We start from the raw sequence: 20,349 nt of genomic DNA on the forward strand, positions 1-20,349 counted from the left end.
GCTTTTTTTAAAGCTGTCTCGCTATGTTAAACTCCTTTAACATAGCGAGACAGTTTGTAAAAAGCAACAGAGATCTTGCTTCCTCCTTTGCTTTTGCCCACACCTCTGATGTAATGTGTAAGCATACGCATGCGGAGTACATCAGAACCGCCGCAGAATACAAGACAACTGCGGAAGGGCAGCAAGGAGGCATTATACAATGCCATTATTTAAGAAAAGTAATTATTTTTTTTCTTAAATAATGTCATTGTATAATAGCAATAACCCACTTCTGGGTGTGGGTAATGCTGGATTTACCCACAGTTTTCTTTGTTTGGCCACTCGGGCTTCAGCCTCGTGACCAAACCACACCAACCGCGGGTAAATCCAGCATTACCCACACCCAGGCATGGGTTATTGCTATAATAGTCCTATTATGTATTTATTTTACCTTGCTTAGGTTGTTTGCCATTTTAATAAATAAACAGTATTACTTTTTCTTATGTGTTATCTGTGAGGCTAAATGTACTTTGCAGGTTCAGTGTCCTTAGAAACTGCAGCAATTGTTTACTGTTGCTATGGCAATGCAACTAGAATGTGAAGAAAGCTTCACTTCTCTTAACCAACAGTACATTTTTCCCTCCTTTTTTTATATATTTGTTAATACTAAAAGGAAATAATTCAAATGACATATGTACATGAATGGAATATTTCAGAGTTAATCACGAACATGTCCCCAATCCCAATAAGCATAACAGTGACTATAATTAATCTAATAAATATTGTAATAACAATTAATTAAGTTCACTATTCCAATTAGTCTACCTTAAAACTAGATTATGTTAGACTATTATTTATCTATGTATAGATAATGTGTTATTAAATATATTAGTAGAGTAAATTGGAGAGAATTTAGAAAGAGAGACAAGATGCAGTTAAAATAAATAATGAGAAAAGAGGGAAGAGAGAGAGAAAGAAAATAGAAAATTAAGAGAAAATACACATATACTATGTATGTTGATTTACAGTATAAATATTGTATGTGCTATATAACCCTCCTTCTGTGAAAGAAAAGTACCATGTTTTACATACCTGAGGTAATGTGAAGAGTCTTATGTGTCATCTATTTTCAAAAAATATAGATAAAGATTCCAGTAGTTAGTTACCTTTGTTTTAAAATTCCAAACAGTAAAATTGGTCCTTTAAAGTAATGTTAAAACAATTCATATCATAGTAGATGCTTTGAGAGATTTGGCTGTAACAGTATCAGTCTTTTGCTTCTTCTTTTTGACGTCTGTCCAGACATTTGTTTTTTTTTGTTCTCTTGAGAGAAGGTGACATCCAATCCATATCTTCTGGTAAAGTAATCACGTTATTAGTTTTAATAAATGAAGAGGCTTTCTCTAAGTTAATAAAAGTCCTCATCTTGTTGGCATACAGTATTTTTATCTTAGCTGGATATGCAAGTTGTGCCTTGATGTTATTTTGTTTCAGAAACTTTATCATTGGCCACACTTTTTTCCTTTGTTCCATTATTCTAGATGAATAGTCATTATCAAATCTTATCAGGCTCTGTTTATATTTTAGAGGTGCCTTCCTCCAAGCAGATCTTAAAATTAGTTCCTTGCCCAAGTATGAAAGAAATTTGATAATTATTGACCTAGGAGGAGAGTTTGAGTTAGTGGCAGGTTTCCCAAGAGCTCTGTGTACCCTTTCAATGCCAAAGGAAAGTCCTTTTTTAAATTTAAAAAGTCAGGGATCCAGCTTGATAAAAAGGAAATTATATCCTCACCTTCTATTTTCAGGTAATCCGAAAATCTTGGTGTTATTTCTCCTCTCCCTATTTTCCAAGTCATCTACTTTATTAACCAACCAAGTGTTTTGTTTAAGAACCAGTTCTTTCTGTGTTTCCTCTTCCTTAAGTCTGCTTTCTAAGTCATTTAGAGAAACTTCTATTCCTGTTATGCTTGTCTGGTGTTGTTGCAGTATTTCCTTGAGGGCATCAGCCTGTTTTTGACTGCTTGTTTTAGGATTTTCTAGGTTCTCTTTAAAATCATCCATCTTCAAAGACAACTCCTGCAGGGTAGATGTCATCTGCTGTAGTTCCTTCTTTAAGGCAGCATCCTGGTGATAATTCCTTGAGATGCTCATTTTAACAAGTGAATATATCTCCAAGCTTTCTGACTGGAAATTATTTGTAAAACTTCACCAAAGCTTCTAATTATGTAAATTAGTCCTTTATCTATAAGATTTTATACTTTGAAGAAAAAAAATAATATTTTTCCTGTCTTATTTAACTAGTTATATGGAGCTCTAAAATACTACTGCTTTCAGTTAGCCATTCAGGCTCCGCCCCTCTCGGCATAACATATTTGTGATGACTTGTCGTGACATTAGATAATGCTGCTAATAGTGTGACATTACTTCTTATTAGGCAGCTTTGAGGGCCTTAACTATATGACTAAATGAGTTATAGATACTAATAATATAATATCAAAAAAGATATTTACCTTCATAATGAATGGTTGGGAGGAAATTCCATTAATCTATTTTGCACTGGAGGTCCCCACTATTTAGAATTATGCAGTAGAGACACTATATCCATTAAATGCATAAAAACTACAGTTAAAATGGCAGATCCTTTTATTGAATTATGTACATGATCACAGAAGATGTGGTGAATTTTCCTTTCCTGAAACCTGATGAGAATAAATATGTAGGAAGATATATGACAAGTTCCTAAGCAACAACCTATAAATCTTACAGCACACCGTGTTTTTTTCACTTATAGTGTTGGAATAAATAGTGATGGATTATTTTCTAATCAATCCTCAACATTTTTCCAAATTATCAAAGGGGACTGCTGCAAGTCTGTTTCCATGATGACAGCTCTAAAGAGGGAGATCTGACATCTCCAGATGAACTTTGTGAATGGTTTGGAATGCTTAACACAATTCTAAAGAACATTAATATTAAAGCTTAGAATTAATGCTGTCATAAATTGTTAGTGAGTCTTACCATGGGTATAGTGAAATGAAATGGGACATGTCTGTAATCAAATAATCTCCTGCTAATTCCAATGATTAAATTATATTCCACCACTAACATCTTGCACATGTTCTGTTGACTTTCCTAGTAAAACAAGCCCAGTACTAAAACTGTTGCACATAATCTAATGAGGCTGGCTGAGATACTAAGCAATTTCACATTTTTATACATTGTCAGTATTTGATAAATATCATTTACATTTAGTCAACATTTAGTCACAATCATCTGAAGCTAATACATTAATATTTTAAATATTATGCAGATAATTTTGTATGGTAATAAATCTCTGCTGTGTTACAGAGAAAGGCAAAATACCATTTTACTTTTAAACCAAACAATTTTCCAGTTAATACAGGGACAGACTGAGATTTGTAGGTAAGTCGCAATCAAAGTGACCTCCAAGGATGTCAGCCATATATGGTGAATTAGTAGGACTATTTGTGAGAACAGTTCCTCACTTGCAGGCTAGCCTTATGAAGATCAGAAAGTTAGCAATTAATGTGCAGTCCTGATTTGGACAAAAAGCTCATTTATTCTATTTCATGTTTAATGAAATATCTGTTTGGCATTTGGACATCTTTGCATTCCTCATTAAAACTTGCTGACAGCACCATTCTAATTAATGTCATTCATTTCATAATGATGCTGTAGAAATCTTCTCTTGTTATGGAAATTATTGCCAGTTTAATAATGTGAGAATCTTTTTGATGACAGGATAGCATGACATAGCTTGTAATTAGGTAATGGTTTGCAACTGCCTATAAATTATTTGTCAAAAGTGTAGATCACCATCTGTGATATAACTTTAAGAAGCTTTTCAGTGAGTCAGCACATGCATATAAGTACTGAGCACGTGCAAGCAACAGTGCCATTTTGAGTGAGCAGCCAGAGTGTGAGCATTCAAGTATGAAGTCAGTCAGTTAGATAGTTTAAGTTTAAAGTTTCTGCCATCCATCCTGATGTATTTGTATACGATAAACTACTTAAATGAACACCCAAGCCTCAACGTCTTCTTAATGCACATATGAAGAGCAACATGATTCAGAAGTGGGATCCAGAGTTACAGCCATGAGGCAACTGGTTAGAGTTGGAGGAATATTTAGGAGTGGATCATCCCTACTGCTCAAGTGACTTGCAAAACAGGCTAGGAACAAATTCCAGGTACTAAAACTTATTTAAACAATTTTTTTTGTTACAAATATAAAACAAAACACTCAGAATGCTCAAAACAAATTTCTTATTTAACAAAATGTCCAAAACTGCAACATATTGATAAAAATATTCAAAATAGTTACAAAAATGTTTGCAGCAATATCCGAATTGCATTAAATGTACAAAAAAGGGAAAACTACCATATTTTCACTATGCACTACTGTTTTGTATTAACTAAAGCTATTCAAAATATCCAATTTATGCAAAGTGTTTGCAAGTGCATGCAGTATTACTATGCAGTTATTTTGCAATTGCTTCAAAGCATATTTCACAAAGTACAATTATTTCAAGGCATATTTCGCAGAGTACAATATTTTAAAGAATTTATTGTGCATTTGACTATTATTGCAAGTACCTGGCGTGTGTGTGAATGTTCCTACATAATTACAGGGACCAATATTGCATTGTGTTTTATTATAATCTGTGGTCATGGCAGAAGGATTTAGCAGACTAGCACCGCTTGTGTTTGATAACAATATTGCAGTAAATTGGAGACTGAGCAGGAATACAATATTTTCATACAGGCTGCTTTTTCTGACAAAGACACACATACAAAGGCATTTATTCTGCTTAATTTAGCTGGTTCAGAGGCAATTGAACAAGAACATTCATTTGTGTATGCACCTGTAGTGTTTGCAGGGGAGGGGGAAGACCACCATATAATAGTACTGGCTGAAACAAGACATGACCAAGAGTGTTTAAAATCTAAATTTAGAGAAATGTATAAACCCCAAACAAATATTACAATGAAAAGGCAATCATTTTACACAAGGGATCAAAAGTCTGGTAAAACTTTTACAGCATATATAACTGACTTGAGAAATAAGACTAAAAGTGCAGATTTAGTGATTTGAGAGACAAGTTGATAAATGACAGGCTTGTGTCTGGTATTAGTAATGATACACTAAGAAAGATTTTGCTTTGAGATAGTGATTTAACTTTGAATAATGCCATTGAGATTTGTCAGATATACGAGCTTACAGAAAAGCACACAAGTATGCTTATAAATGAGAATAGCTGCGGAAGGCGCAGTGACAAAGTTCATGTTGATAGCATGCAGCATGTGGTTAAAAGAAACAGGCCCAAGCACATGTCAGCTACTGCAGGTCCCATAACAGTCCCTGGGAAACCCCGAGTATTTCCAGCAAATTCCAGAGCATGCTCAGTGAAGCATAAGGTTGAGTTAGCAAAGGTAAAGCATGTGCCCCCACCCAGCTTCATTGCCAGCTGTCGTAATTGTGTTGGTAATCACAAGCCCAAAAGAGAAACGTGCTTAGTTTTTGGTCAGCAGTGTCATTCTTGCAATAAGTGGAATCATTTCAAAAAGTTTTGTAAATCAAATAAGGCACAATCTTTTACTAAAGGAAAGCATTCCAAGAGGCAAGTTGATCAATTAGAAAGCTGCAACCCTACTCTTTATGTTAATGATGTGCCCGATCTTGGTGAAACAGTTAATGCAGTAGATTTATGGGCAAAGAATGAGATCTTTTGTACTGTTTGGATTAATGGGAGTCCTGTAGAGCTCAAAATAGATACTGAATCAAAGTACAATGTTATGTCAGCAGAAACAATGCTAGAGTAAAAGCTACAGAACAACTTGATTTGACAAAGTATGTGAAGCTTGTTGCTTATGGTGGTGTAGAGATTCAAATCAAAGGGTCAGTAGTGCTTTCATCCTACTTTTCTGGGAACAGTTATGACTTGCAAATTTTCTTAGTTAAGAGACACATGCAGTCATTATTAGGCCTCAGAGATAGTCTGAAAATGGGACTGCTTTCATTTAATAATGAAGTTCACCATGTAAGCCTGCATGACAACAGCTCAAATTTTGCCAAAACTATTTTTTTCTGAATATGCTGATATTTTTGCAGACAAACTAGGCAAACTACCAGTTGTGTACTATATGAAGTTAGACCCAGAGGTCAGCCCATTTATCATACTAGCACGGAAAGTTCCAGTAGCTATACAGAACAGAGTCAAAGCTGAGCTAGACAAAATGGTGCAGCTAGGAGTAATTTGTCCAGTAGAAGAACTTATTGAATGGGTATCCTCCATGGTTGTAGCTCATAAGAAAAGCTCAGATGATATCAGTATATGTATTGATTCAAGAGATCTGAACAAAGCATTAAAAAGACCTCATCATCCAATGCACAGTCAAAGAGGTTGCTGCCATCATGCCAAATGTCACTGTTTTTGTCATAGATGCAAAGAGTTAATTTTGGCAAACTTCCCTTGACTGAAAATCTTCATTATTAACCACATTCAGAACATCATTTGGAAGAAATAGATATCTGAGAATGCCATTTGGAATAAATTCTGCCAGGGAAGTCTTTCAGCATGCAGTGGAGAACATTTTTTCTGGCAATCCCTGTGCTATTATAGTAGATGATATTCTAGTAGGAGGCAATGGTGAAGCCGAACATGACAGAAACGTCAAGAAAGTTCTGGAAAGAGCATGTGAAGTGAATCTTAAGCTGAATACTCAGAGGTGCAAATTCAGGCTATGAGAAGTTACTTATGTTGGTCATTTTTTTCTAGTTTAGGGTTATGACCATATCCTTCAAAACAAACAGCAATTTTTGAGATGTTAGCTCCAGACAATGTTCAACCTAACAACGTTTTCTTGGCATGGTCAACTATATAGGAAAGTTCATTGCAGATTTAAGCCAACTTTCAGAGCCATTATGAAAACTGGCATGCAAAGAAATAATTTGGTCATGATTGGAACAGCATCAAAGAGTATTTGATGTCCTGAAGCAGAAAATTGCTAACCCACCAACTCTCAGCTACTATGATGTTCACAAACCAGTTATTCTTTCCTGTGATACTTCTGAGTTTGGCCTAGATGCAGTCATACTTCAAGAGGGTAGACCAGTAGCCTATGCTTCAAGAACTCTTACCCAGACTGAGATGCAATATGCCCAAATTGAGAAATAGCTTTTGGCAATTGTGTTTACATGTTTGAAGTTCCATGATTCTATTTATGGACGACCTATCCAAATCAAAACTGATCACCAACCTCTTGTTACTATTTTGAGAAGCCCTATGAATATAGCTCCAGCTAGACTGCAATGCACGATGCTCAAATTGCAAAAGTACAATTTCAATCTTGTTAACACAAAAGGCAAACTTCTTTATTTTGATTATACATTATCCAGATTGCCCAGCAAAAACACAGAACAGCATAACGATGAGTAACTTCATTTTGAGGCCATGGAAGTGAGAATGTTTTCTTCCACTCATCTTGATGAGCTCAGAACTCACACAGCTTCAGATCCAATTCTCTAGAAGCTAAATCCCTTTGGCAGCCAAGGATGGCCTTCAAAGCAATCTTGTTTACCAGTAGAAGTGTAACCATATTTTCCATACAGAGATGAGATTTTGTCGGACAATGGTATCATCATGACAGGTGCTAAGGTGATTGTTTCAAAATCCTTGAGACAAGAATATATTAAAATCTTGCATTGTGGCCACCCAGGAACTGATTCTACCAAAAGAAGGGCGAGAGGTCTAGTATTTTGGCCTTCTATGTCAAGACATATCAAGAAAGTACTTTTATCTTTTTCAGTTTGTAAAAGTACAAAGCAGCACGAACAAAAAGAACCACTTCAGTTAAGCCAGATTCCTGAATGGTTTACTATCAAATTTTCTAATCTAACTCCATCGACTGCACTTTGTTCGAACACGGAAAGTCAAACACGGCAATGTCAAACTCCAAAAGCCAACCTAGGAATGGGTTTTAACATGTGTAGAGATAGGGGCGAGGTTTGTAGTTCGGCAATAGCAGTGAACACCTATCTCAACCCATGTTAAAACCCATTCCTAGGTTGGCTTTTGGAGTTCTGCATTTCTGTGTTTGACTTTCTGTGTTCGAACAAAGTGCAGTCAATGGAGTTAGATTTGAAAATTTGATAGTAAACCTCCTGAACTACCTTGGTCAACAGTAGCCACAGATATCTTTGACTGGAATGGTCAACATTACTTGGTGTTAGTAGACTCTTACTCAAACTGGTTCAAGATTGACCTACTTCTCAACCTAACTTCCAGTACTGTCATTACCAAGTTGAAGTGACATTCTTCTGTCCATGCTAGTCCACACAGAGTTATTTCTGACAATGGTGCACAGTTTACTAGTCAGCTGTTCAAGAGATTTGCAGAAGTGTGGGACTTTGTTCATATTACGAATAGTCCTGAATACCCTCAGTCAAATTGCTTGGCTGAATGTGCATGTTCAAAGTGCAAAACAGCTGTTAGAGAAATCCAGATGTGACAATACCAATGTTTTTCTCAACTTGTTAAACCTCAGAAACATTCCTCATGATAAACATCTTGGTTCACCTGCCCAGAAAGTTATGCCAAGACAAACCAGCACCACACTGCCAATCAGTAGTAATTTATTGGTTCCATTTGCTAAGAACAACAAAGCAGTAAAAGCTGAGCTGTTGAAAAAGCATTTGTCCCAGAAGTCTTATTATGATAAATCCAGCAAGCTACTGCATTCTTTATACAAAAGGGAGATAGTGAGGATGCACACGTCAAAAGATTTTGATTGCATCAAATTTGTGAAAAGTTTGTATCAAGAGTTGAAATTGTACATTGTGAAATCACAAGGAGTGGAATTCAGACTAAATCAGAAGCATTTGTTACCAGTGTCTGAACCAGTGTTACAGCATCTCGCCTGTGACAAAGACTCGAGTTCTCAGAGTGACTTGTCCAATGTTCCTGGTCCAGAGGACATTCTATCAGCAATTCTCATTCCTAAGAAAGTCCCTGAAACTCCTGAAGCAAAACATTCCCCAGTGACACTCGTGTTGATAAATCTAGTTGTAACTATTATGTCATGAGATCAGGTTGCATTTCAAAGCCTTCTTGCAGATACACAGCAACCTAGACATGACAGTTGTTTTTCTTCATTAGTGTCTGCATAATTGCATGCCTATTAAAATGTCATTCTTTATATGAGACAGCTCAGTAAAGAGGGAGGACGTAGATCAGTGTCTGTGATATACCTTTAAGAAGTTTTACAGTGAGTCAGCACATGCATATAAGTACTGAACACGTGCAAGCAGCAGTGCCATTTTGAGTGAGCAGCCAGAGTGAGAGCATGCATGTATGTAGCCAGTTAGATAGTTTGTTTAAGTTTAATGTTCCTGCTATTCATCCTTATGCATTTGTATACAATCAGCTATTTAAACAGACATCCAAGACTCAATGTCTTTTTAATGCACATAAGAAAAGTAACAAAAAGTGGGTCAGAGCATCAAGATTTATGAAGTAAGATAGTCCCTAGGATTTGCTATCCTTCCATGCAGGACTAGCTTAGTGCAAGAAAGTGGCCGTTTAGGAGCAGGACGGCAAAGTGTCATGCATATTAATGAAGGCGCGCTGTCAGAGCTCTTAATCTTACACGGAGCATGTAAGAGTGCAGGGGGCGTGTCTGAGAGCAGAGCTCTCAGAATATACACACCCCTGGAAGGAAGAACAGCAGACAAGTCCCAAAAAAATGAGCGAGACTGCTCATAGGTGTATGCATACCCCCAGCAACCCCCCCCACGTGTACAAGAACAATTGTTAAAACAATAAATACAAAAGATATTTTTTTTTTATGAAACAGATGAAATTTAACTGTAGGTGCGTGGGTTTGCCCATCACTTAGCTACGGTTAATGCAGCTTAAATGGCAGAAGAGGATAAAAAGGAAGATATATGCAAATAAAGCAGTATAGCAATAGTGTAGTGGGAAGAGCATTCACCTTACGAGCAGTCATTCCTGGTTCGAGTCCCACTGCAGCACATTCCATTTTCCATGTCAAATCACTTTATGACCAATATTTTTAGTTGCATAACCTACTAAATAACATATATTTATGAACTGGAGTACTGCACTAAATGCAGATGTGAGATGTCAGTGTCATAATATTGCAAAGTCCACAGATAATAACATGTTCCCCATACAGTATATGTACACAGGAATCAGGGATACAAATGGAAGTTAAAATGTGTAATGAATGATAACTTCACACAGCTTCCAAATCCCCCATCTTCCCAGGAACCAATAGACATTACTGTCTAAATTAGAGCAGTGGTAAGTGGGAGTAAGCACTATCAAGCAAGTGTAAGCATTATTAAGCACTAGTAAGTGGGTTTAAACCCATTTGCATGGGGGTAAGCAATGCATACACAGGTTAAGCAATATTTAAGCTAACTCTCTGTAAGCATATTTAACCGGAGGTTAGCATTGCTTACCCTCGCGCAAACCTGCGCAAACCAACTTACAAGTGCTTAAAAGTACCTTAATAACTCTGTATGCAACAGCCGCTGTTCTGGCCAGAAATAAAATAAACAGCCTTTGCAGGTCTAGAACCCAGGACCCTGTATACTATATTCACAGTAGTTAACCACTAAGCCATCACAGGAGTACATATGATTGATGTATCACCAAACAAATCCTCACTATAGCAAAATCAAACTGAACATGTGAAAGGAATCTATATACAGTCTTATGTTCTATAACCTACTACATAAGATAAATATGTGAAGTGGAGTACTGCAGTAAGCCCAGATGTGAGGTGTAATTGTAATAAAGTGTTGAAGTCCCTAATAAACACAAGGACCCCATACAGTGGACATACACATGAATCATGGATACCAGACATATATATAAAACATGTAATGAATAATAAATCAATGCCAAAAATGAAACATAATGCAAATTAAATATTAAGCAATGCTAAGCATTGCACAGGCCAGCTTAGTAGGTGTAAGCAATGTGTAGGCCAGCTAACTCAGCTTGCCCATTGGTATACCCCTTTAAACAATGCCAACCTTAGATAAGCAGGATTGCCCATACCTTAGTCTTTTCAAAACCATCCACTCATGGCAAAGTCCAGGAAATCATCCCTATTTAAACCCAACAGGTGGGAATACATCTCATAACTGGTTGCATCTTCCCCTTGCAGGCACCATGTCTGGAATGGGAGAGGGTGTGTGTTTTCAGTCGCAGTGCTAGGACATCCAGGAGTCCAGAGTCATAGCAGGACTCCTTGTCAAAGACCATGAGCAGATACTGCTGCAGGGCCAGTACCAGGGTTCCCAATATAAAGCGGAAGCCTGGGACAGTCTTGCCTGTGACCTCACCAGTGCCACTGGCATACCCCAAACTGGTGAGCAGGTCAGGCATCACTATGCTGACCTGAAGCGGTGAAAGGGGGATATCTTGGATCAGTGAAGCCAAGAGGCTAGGAGTACAGGGGAGGTCCCAGCTGTGTGTAAGTATCACTCCACTACCTGTTTAATAATTGCCAGCTCATGTATATTATGGATAGATATGGCTAAATATTACTCTTATGTCCTTCACAGTGGCAAGTGAGTGGGCTGCAAACCAGGAGGCCCATGGATGTCACTTGGAGAGGTTGTGATGTGAGGCAGGTTAGTAATGCTCTTGCATGTACTGTCATAGGAAATAAATCTAAAAGTATTAGTAAGCTAATTGCCTGTATAAAACCTGTATGGTTTAAGGCAAGTACTGCATACACCAGAGAATATGGCAGGAAGAGTCTCATATAGGTTGTATGTAAATAAAAGCATAATAGCCTGACAATGAAGGTCTAACTGCTAGACTGCATGTGTTTACTCTGGTATCATATGGTAATGTAGATTTGCAATCACTTAATAGTACTGTTGTATTAAGCACTGTTACCCACACTGTGCAACATAAATAAAATGTGTAGGAATGTCTGTATATGACTGGTGTAATCCCCAGAGGTCATTAAGTACAACTGAGAGAGACATAGACAGAAAACAGTGAAAAGGCAAACAACAAAATCCAAATAGCACATGCAACTGAGATGTGAACTGTTGTATTTTTAGCACACACAGCCATGGTTCGAATCCTGGGAGTGGTAGTAGTCTGCATACAGAATCATACCCTACAACTGTGCAGATATGTCCAGAATGTCCAGTAAATTGACCCATATCTGCTACCTATCACTCTGTCCCCCTGGGAAATCAGTGGGATGATCCCAGATGTATAGGCAGCAAACAAGAAATACAACTGATTGTCACACATCTATAAGATCAAACCTGTCACTCTACAAACTCCCCAAACTGTTATGAGAGTAATAAGCCAAGGTTGTCCCATCTACACCCCCATGTTGTCAAGCTGTGACCAGAGTGTGTACAGTAACAGAGTGAGATGTATGTGCAAAATACTAATGTGGAATCTGGTACTTTGTGTGGCAACATTCAGGTAGTGATAACAAACATCGCTCCCACAGGTCCATCAGATACGAACACTGTGCACAGAAATAAAAGATTGATACAGTGTACTGGTACTGTTTACTTTGGTATTGAATGGCTTTGTTATTGTTGCAGTTGCTCTAAATAATAAGGTATTACTCATCACTGTCACCCACATTGTGCTACATAATATAACTGTCTAGGAAATCCTGTATAAGAGTGTTGTATTACAAGGTCAGAATGTAAAAATCACAGGGGAATAATAGACAGAAATCAGATAAGAGATATACAGCAATATCTATATAGTACACACAACTGTGATGGACAGTGTTTCAGTGTTAGCAGATACAGCCATGGTCTGAATCCTGGTAGTGGAAGTAGGCTGCATACAGAATCATACCACACAACTGTACAGATATGTCCAGAATGTCCAGTATATTGGCCCATATCTGCTGCCTGTCAATCTGTCCCCCTGGGAAATCAGTGGGATGATCTCAGATGTTTAGGCAGCAAACAGTGAATACAACTGATTGTCACACATCTATAAGAACATACATGTCACACTAGCAACTCCCCAAAATGTTATTTATTTTTATTTAACATTTGTTAACTGGGAAAGTCCAACTTGGAATGAAGACAATTTTCAGCAGAGGCCAGGGAAAAAGACTCCAAATGCATGTCTCTCTAATATGGGAGAAAACCGGAGCAAACCCACACAAACACAGGCAGACTCCACACAGAAGGCACCCCAGCCAAGAATCGAACCGGAAAACCTTTTGTTGTAAGGTGACAACTCTACCACTGCACCACTGCACCATCTAACCATTATAAGAGTAATAAGCCAAGTATGTCCCAACTACACCCCCATGTTGTCAAGCTGTGACTAGAGTGTGTACAATAACAGAATGAGATGTATGTGCATAATACTAATGTGGATTCTGGTACTTTGTGTGGCAACATTCAGGGAGTGCTAATAAATCTTACTCCCACAGGTCCATCAGATATGAACACTGTGCCTAGAAATAAAAATTTGATACCCTGTACTGGTACTGTTTACTTTGGTATTGTATGGCATTGTTATTGTTGCAGTTGCTCTGAATAATAAGGTATCACTCATCACTGTCACCCACACTGTGCTACAAAATATAACTGTCTACAGAATCCTGTATAAGAGTGTTGTAAGTCACTAAAGGCTGAAGAGGGCAATAGTCTACATACGTACTGGTTCACCAGCATGTGGTCAAGACATGGCCAGAGTCTGTGCAAAAAAGAGATGGACAGGTATGTGCATATCATCAACCTGGAATCTGAGAGCATGTGTAAAAACAGTTAATTAGTGTTAACAAACAAGTCTTCTACAGGTATACCAGGTAAGACGGGTATACTGCAGGTAAAACCAGTTCATGTATATAGTTGTTGACAGCCATACCACTGTCCAAACTAAGGCAATAGGGTAGTGTACTAACACTTGTAAGGTACAGATAACAGCACTGACTAGGAAAGTAATGCAAACTACAGGAATATACTAGCTGTTAATTGACATCTTTCTCTCCCCCCACCATATCTGCAACAATAAACTAAATACACAACTCAATTGGTACATGATGACCTACCTGTAATGTTGGGACATATGTCCTGTTGTTTGATAATTATTTAAATCTGTTTCTATGCATGTGCTATGTTGAAATACACCAACATTGGTGGCATGGTGCCATCAATGCAATTGCATGCTGTTGTAATTACCACTGTAGTCCCATATATGCATGTGTTCTGTTTGCTATGAAACTGTTACATATCTGGTGTCTGGGTTAATGGGAATATCTATGCATGCTGTTATACCTAATCCTAGAATGTGTTGACTATTACTAACACACATATGTTGATAAAACATAAACACCATAGCACGTATGGGAATGCAGGTCCCAGAAGACCCACCTGTCCTAACTCAGCTGGCTGTGGCACCAGGCACCAGCATGTCTGGGGCCCAACCCATGACCTCCTCATCCGTTGGTCCTGCACCACCTTCGGGTGGAACCACCTCAGGGGATGGGGCTTGCCCCCCCTGGGAGCAGGCACAGACAGGAACCTGTCACCAGGTCTGGGTCATGGTGCGTAGCGAGCTCATCCGGGAGTTTGGAGATCTGCTACGCCAGCTTGAGGGCCATGTGTCATGACTAGAGGGTCGGCCTGGCTCTCCGACTCAGCCCCCAGCACAGCCACCTTTGAGGCTGTGAAAGTGCAGTGGTGACTGCCCATGGGTCGGGACCTCAGTCCCACTGTTTTCACTAGGGGGCTCATGAGCTTCCGATTTCCCAACACCCCTCCCCATCAAGGTGTTTACCCCACACATGTGTCATATACCACCCCTGTATGCATCTTGTTTGTCTTGTCTGTTAACCTACCCAACCCACCTCCCCAAATATACCTACTATCCCTCCCCAACATCGCACTCTCACCTGAAAAAAAAATGGGCACTCTGTTCCCCAAAAAAATCTGGCCCCATATGTAGCTGTCCATTTCACACACATATCCACTGTACACATGTAATCTGGTCTAACTGGCATCACAGCATATTATTGCTCTCACCCCTCTCTCAGGGGTTGGAGTGTCCAAATCTACCTCCAAATTCAGTGTATATGCACACTTGTTGCTGTAGAAGAAATGGGCAGCTTGGACCTTCCCTACACCCTTCCTGCACATCCCTAGCTATTTTCTCCACCGTCTTTCCCTCTCTGTGCCCCTTTTTTACCACTTTCCTATCAACCCTTTTTTCTTTTCTTTTAAAGAAATTAGCACAGGGGAAAGCAGGAGTAAGCACTTTTAAGCAGCAGTAAGTGGGTTTAAGCCTGTTTGATCTGGGGTAAACAATGCATACACAGGTTAAGCAAATGAGAAGCTAAATCAGAATAAGAAACTGTAACCGGAAGTTAGCAGTGCTTACCTCCGAGCAAACCTGCGCAAACCCTCCTACAACTGCTTAAAAGTGCCTTAATCACTCTGTATCCAACAACACTTGTTCTGCCCAGAAACAAAATAAACAGCCTCTGCAAGGTTTGAACCCAGGACCCTGCACACCATAGCCAAAGTGATTTACCACAAAACCATGTAAGATATACATAACCCTGATGTTTTCACAAGCATATCATCCAGCACAGTCATTCAGCAGTACAGGAAATGTATTTAAACATGTAGATGTATCTGTGTGTGTATATATATTTGTATCAAAATAAATATATACATGTCTATATATGTAGATACACATATATGGATATATATATATATATATATATATATATATATATATATATATATATATATATATATATATATATATATATATATATATATATATATATATATATATATATATATATATATATATATATATATATATATATAGATATATATATATATATATATATAAGCATAAATATATCTCTATATATGTATATACAGACATTTATCTATAGATATAAAAGAGAACATAAAAACATATATGTCCACATGCACCGTTAATGGGGGCTGGGGGGGGACCAAGCAACATACGTCTTATAAGTATAGATATTCCACCACCCCCAACAGCCAAACATGTCTGCCCTGCAATACATTACCAACTGTTGCAGATCCCATAACCAGGACCTGACACAACATGGGCACAAGATGTTAAAAGTACTCCATCCCACCTGTATGATGTTAGGCTGTTAACAGTAATATATCATGGAGTCCAGTCTGGCTACCATAGAGAATGTACAATGTGGAAGCAATCAACATTCCTAATATACATATACACAGACACATATATGCAGATACACACACACACATATATATATATATATATATATATATATATATATATATATATATATATATATATATATATATATATATATATATATATATATATATATATAATGTTCATAGGTTCATAGGTGGGTACTAGGCTATCTGCCTGAAGGCATTTATAAGCCTAGCCAGAATGTGTTGGCTTTCACCATCCCCTTAGATTAGTTCTCTGTGCCTCTGTCCAGCAGAGTCACTGAAGTGATCCCCGAGGTAAACTTTCTGTTTCCCATCCACTCGTCAAGGTTTCGTTTGAAGAGTGTTAGTGAGGAGCTTCGCCTAATGTAGATTGGGATCTTGTTCCAAAGCATGGGAAGGCTCTGGGACAGGAATCTATCCCTCCAGCATGTCCTATTTATTGTTGTGGTAAGGTTTATATCCCTAGAATGTGTGGCTCGAGGGGATAAGGTTTTCTTTAGGTGGAGCATGTCCATCAGTTCTGGGTTGGATATGGCCTTGTATGTCAGGCAGAGATCTCCTCTGAGTAGACGGTATGCAACCAAGTACAACTGGAGTTTCTTCAGTCGAGCTGCATAGGGAATCTGTTTGAGGCCAGTGATCCTCTTGGTGAGGTACTTCTGTGTTCTTTCCAGCTATTGCAGGTGTCTCGTAAGGTACATCCCAAATGGGGCATTGTACTCTAAGATGGGTCTGATGATTGATGAGTAGAGGGGCACAATGACCTCTTTTTATCTGGATGCAAACTCTTTTGTGATTAGGTGGGCTACGTAGAAGGATTTTCTAACCACTTTGGCAAAGTGATTATCAAAGGTGAGATTACTATCTACTTGGGTCCCCAGATCCCTTATTACATATTCCATATTTAGGGGACTGCCACCTATGTGGTAGTTTGTGGGTACTTTGTTTTTTCCAAAGGGGATGACTATGCACTTTTTGGCATTTGGCTTGAGGCCATGATTTTGACGCCAGGTATTCGTCTCAGTGAGACCCTTTTGGAGGATTTCTGTGTCAGCCAGAGAGTCAATTATAGCCCCTAGTTTACAGTCATCTGCAAACTTTGTCAGCCATAGTCCTCCTGTGCTTGCCTGTACCTCTGAGAAGTATATGCTGAACAGGAGGGATCCCAGGACCGAGCCCTGGGGAACACCACTTGTAACCGGTTTAGAGATGGACCTAGCTCCCGCAACTGTCACCATGTTTGTTTCTGTCCGCGAGCCAATTGGCAACCCATCTTGTGACGTAGGGGTTTATGTTCAGGCTGGTGAGCTTGTCTATAATACCCGAATGGGGAATGGTGTTGAAATCCTTAGCGAGGTCTAGGTAAGCTGTGTGTACCACCTTTCCCTCATCTATAGCCTTGGTAACTGTCTCAAAGAAGTCCACCAGGTTTAGGAGGCATGATCTGCCCTTAACAAAGCCAAACTGGGTAGGGTCCAGTGTTTGGAGGTTCCCAATGTCTCTGTTAATGGGTTCCATGATGATGCACTCCATAGCCTTGCAGACCAAGCTAGTCAGGCTTATAGGGTGAAAGTTCCCAGGGTCTGTTGTGGCTCCACCTTTGCGGAGTGGGATAACTGTTGCTGTGCGCCACTCTATGGGTATATAGCCTGTGGAGAGGCTGAGGTTGAACAGTGTGTTTAGGTGAGGGGTTAGTTCATCTTTGAGCTTGTGTAGGATGTAGCCTGAGACACTGACCGGTCCCATTGATGCTGAGTTTTTGGCTTTGGAGAGGGCTGTTTTAACCTGAGTGTCTGTGATTTCAGGGACTCTACATTCTTCTGGCATGGTTATGGGTTCTTTTGGGGGTGAGATGGGGGTGAAGTTTGCACTGAACCTGTCTGCCAGGATGTTGGCGATATTGGTTGGTTCAGTGTATTTTGTGCCATTCTGCACTAACTCTGAGCAGGTCTGAGCATTGCCACTTAGATTCTTGACATAGCTAAAGAATGCCTTGTGGTTATCTTTGGAGTCCTTGGCAATTTTTCTTTCAAAGCTTGCCTTGGATGATTTTATGAGGGATTGTAGTTTCTTGCTGATACTGATCAGGGATGTCTTCCCTTCTTGGGATTTTACTCTTTTCTGTACTAGTTTCCTCCTTCTATTGTATAGCTTATTTATGGCAGGAGTCCACCAGACTGGTTTCCTTTTCTTGGAGGAGTTAGTCTTGGTTTTGCTTGGGATGGCACGATCCATGCATTCTTGTAGCTGCCCGTAAAATGCATTAGTAAAGGATTTTGCAGCTTGGACAGTGTTATCCTTCAGCATGGGGGCTTTGAAACTTTCCACCTCGGTCTTAAGTAATGTGAAGTTTGCTTTTGAAAAGTTTTTCATGGTGGCTTTCTTGTCTGGGGGAGGGAGTGGAATATGGATATCCAAAGTGATTTGTTTATGGTCAGATCTATCCAGCGAGGGGTTGACCTCTGGTGTGATGACCAGGTCCAATATGTTGTCACCCCTGGTGGGAGTGTTGACCAGTTGAACCAGGGCATTTGAGTTTATAAATTCTAGGGAAAGTTGGGCAAGGGAGTTAGTACTTGAGTAGTTCTCCCAGTTAATGTTTGGGTAATTGAAATCACCCAATATTAAGGTGTTTGGTAGGACCTTTATGTTTCCCAGTGTTTCCAGAAACACGGAATGGGGGTCCTAGGACATGGTGGGTGATCTATAGCAAGCTACAATTTGAAATGCAATTTTGCCCATTGTTAGTTGCACGTGGATGATCTCTGATGCATCGTGCTGTGCCACTAACCTGGAGGTGTGGGTATCATTGATGAATATGAATACGCCCCCACCTTTTGTATTTCAGTTTTGGTTCTGTGGCTGAAATGTATGGTATGAGTTATAACCTGGTAGTGCTGGTGTGCTCTCTGGAGCCTTAAACCAGGTTTCTGTTACTGCACATATATCAATTTTCGGCATATTGAGGAGCGCCTCGAGTGCGTGCATTTTCAGGTTTAGACTTCTGGCATTGAATAGCATTACCCTCAGTTTTTTGTTACTTGTGCTATTTACGGCGGTGGGTTTGTCTTATGTGCCTTGCCTATAAAAGGCACTATGGGGGGGCAAGAGCCTTGGTAGGTATTCAAAAGCCTAAGGATGACAGGTGCAAGCCATAGTAGCTGTATTTAGAGCACAACCAAAAGCTGTTTGCTGAATTTCCTGTTTGCACTTAATTTTAAATCGTTTTTTTCTTAAAACTTGCATATTTTCTGTCCTTGACCTAGCACTCTTGTGTGGGGTCATTTACTGCACTGTTATAACTTGATATTACTTGTGAACCTCTGCTATCTCTGTAAAAAACAAAAACAAAAATCTTGCTTTTTTCCCACTTTTCTGAGAGTTAAAAAAGTTCAGTTACAGGCTTGCTGTTCCTGAACTGTTTGAAAGTTTCTGTGAGGCCATTTTGCTTGGGCTGAAGGAGGGTCTCTCTGTTCATCAGTGGCAGTGACTAACATTGAGCAGCTTCCCTGCCCCTGTAGAGGTGGTTACTGACTTGAAACTGTAGTTTTATTGGCCACTAGGGGTCATTTCCATAACTCCTTCATCTTCCTCTCTTAAAACCTAGTTGCCTCGTGGTTTGAGTGTCTTTTCAGGCTTGTTGGCTGTTGGTGAAGCACCCTCCAAGAGGTAAAATGCTGAGAGAAGAAGGAGCCACTTTTGAGATTTTAAGTATTTTTTCTCTGTTTATTTGCTAAGTTTTTCTGCATAGCTGCCTAGCTTGAGCATTTTCTGGCTTGTTAAACCTGATTTCTGTATTAGTAGCTGTATTTAGAGCACAACCAAAAGCTGTTTGCTGAATTTCCTGTTTGCACTTAATTTTAAATCGTTTTTTTCTTAAAACTTGCATATTTTCTGTCCTTGACCTAGCACTCTTGTGTGGGGTCATTTACTGCACTGTTATAACTTGAGTATTACTTGTGAACCTCTGCTATCTCTGTAAAAAAACAAAACAAAAATCTTGCTTTTTTCCCACTTTTCTGAGAGTTAAAAGTTCAGTTACAGGCTTGCTGTTCCTGAACTGTTTGAAAGTTTCTGTGAGGCCATTTTTGCTTGGGCTGAAGGAGGGTCTCTT

This window comes from Protopterus annectens, chromosome 5.part0 (genome assembly GCF_019279795.1).
Source record: "Protopterus annectens isolate FY-2018-M chromosome 5.part0, PAN1.0, whole genome shotgun sequence".
Taxonomy (NCBI): Eukaryota; Metazoa; Chordata; order Ceratodontiformes; family Protopteridae; genus Protopterus; species Protopterus annectens.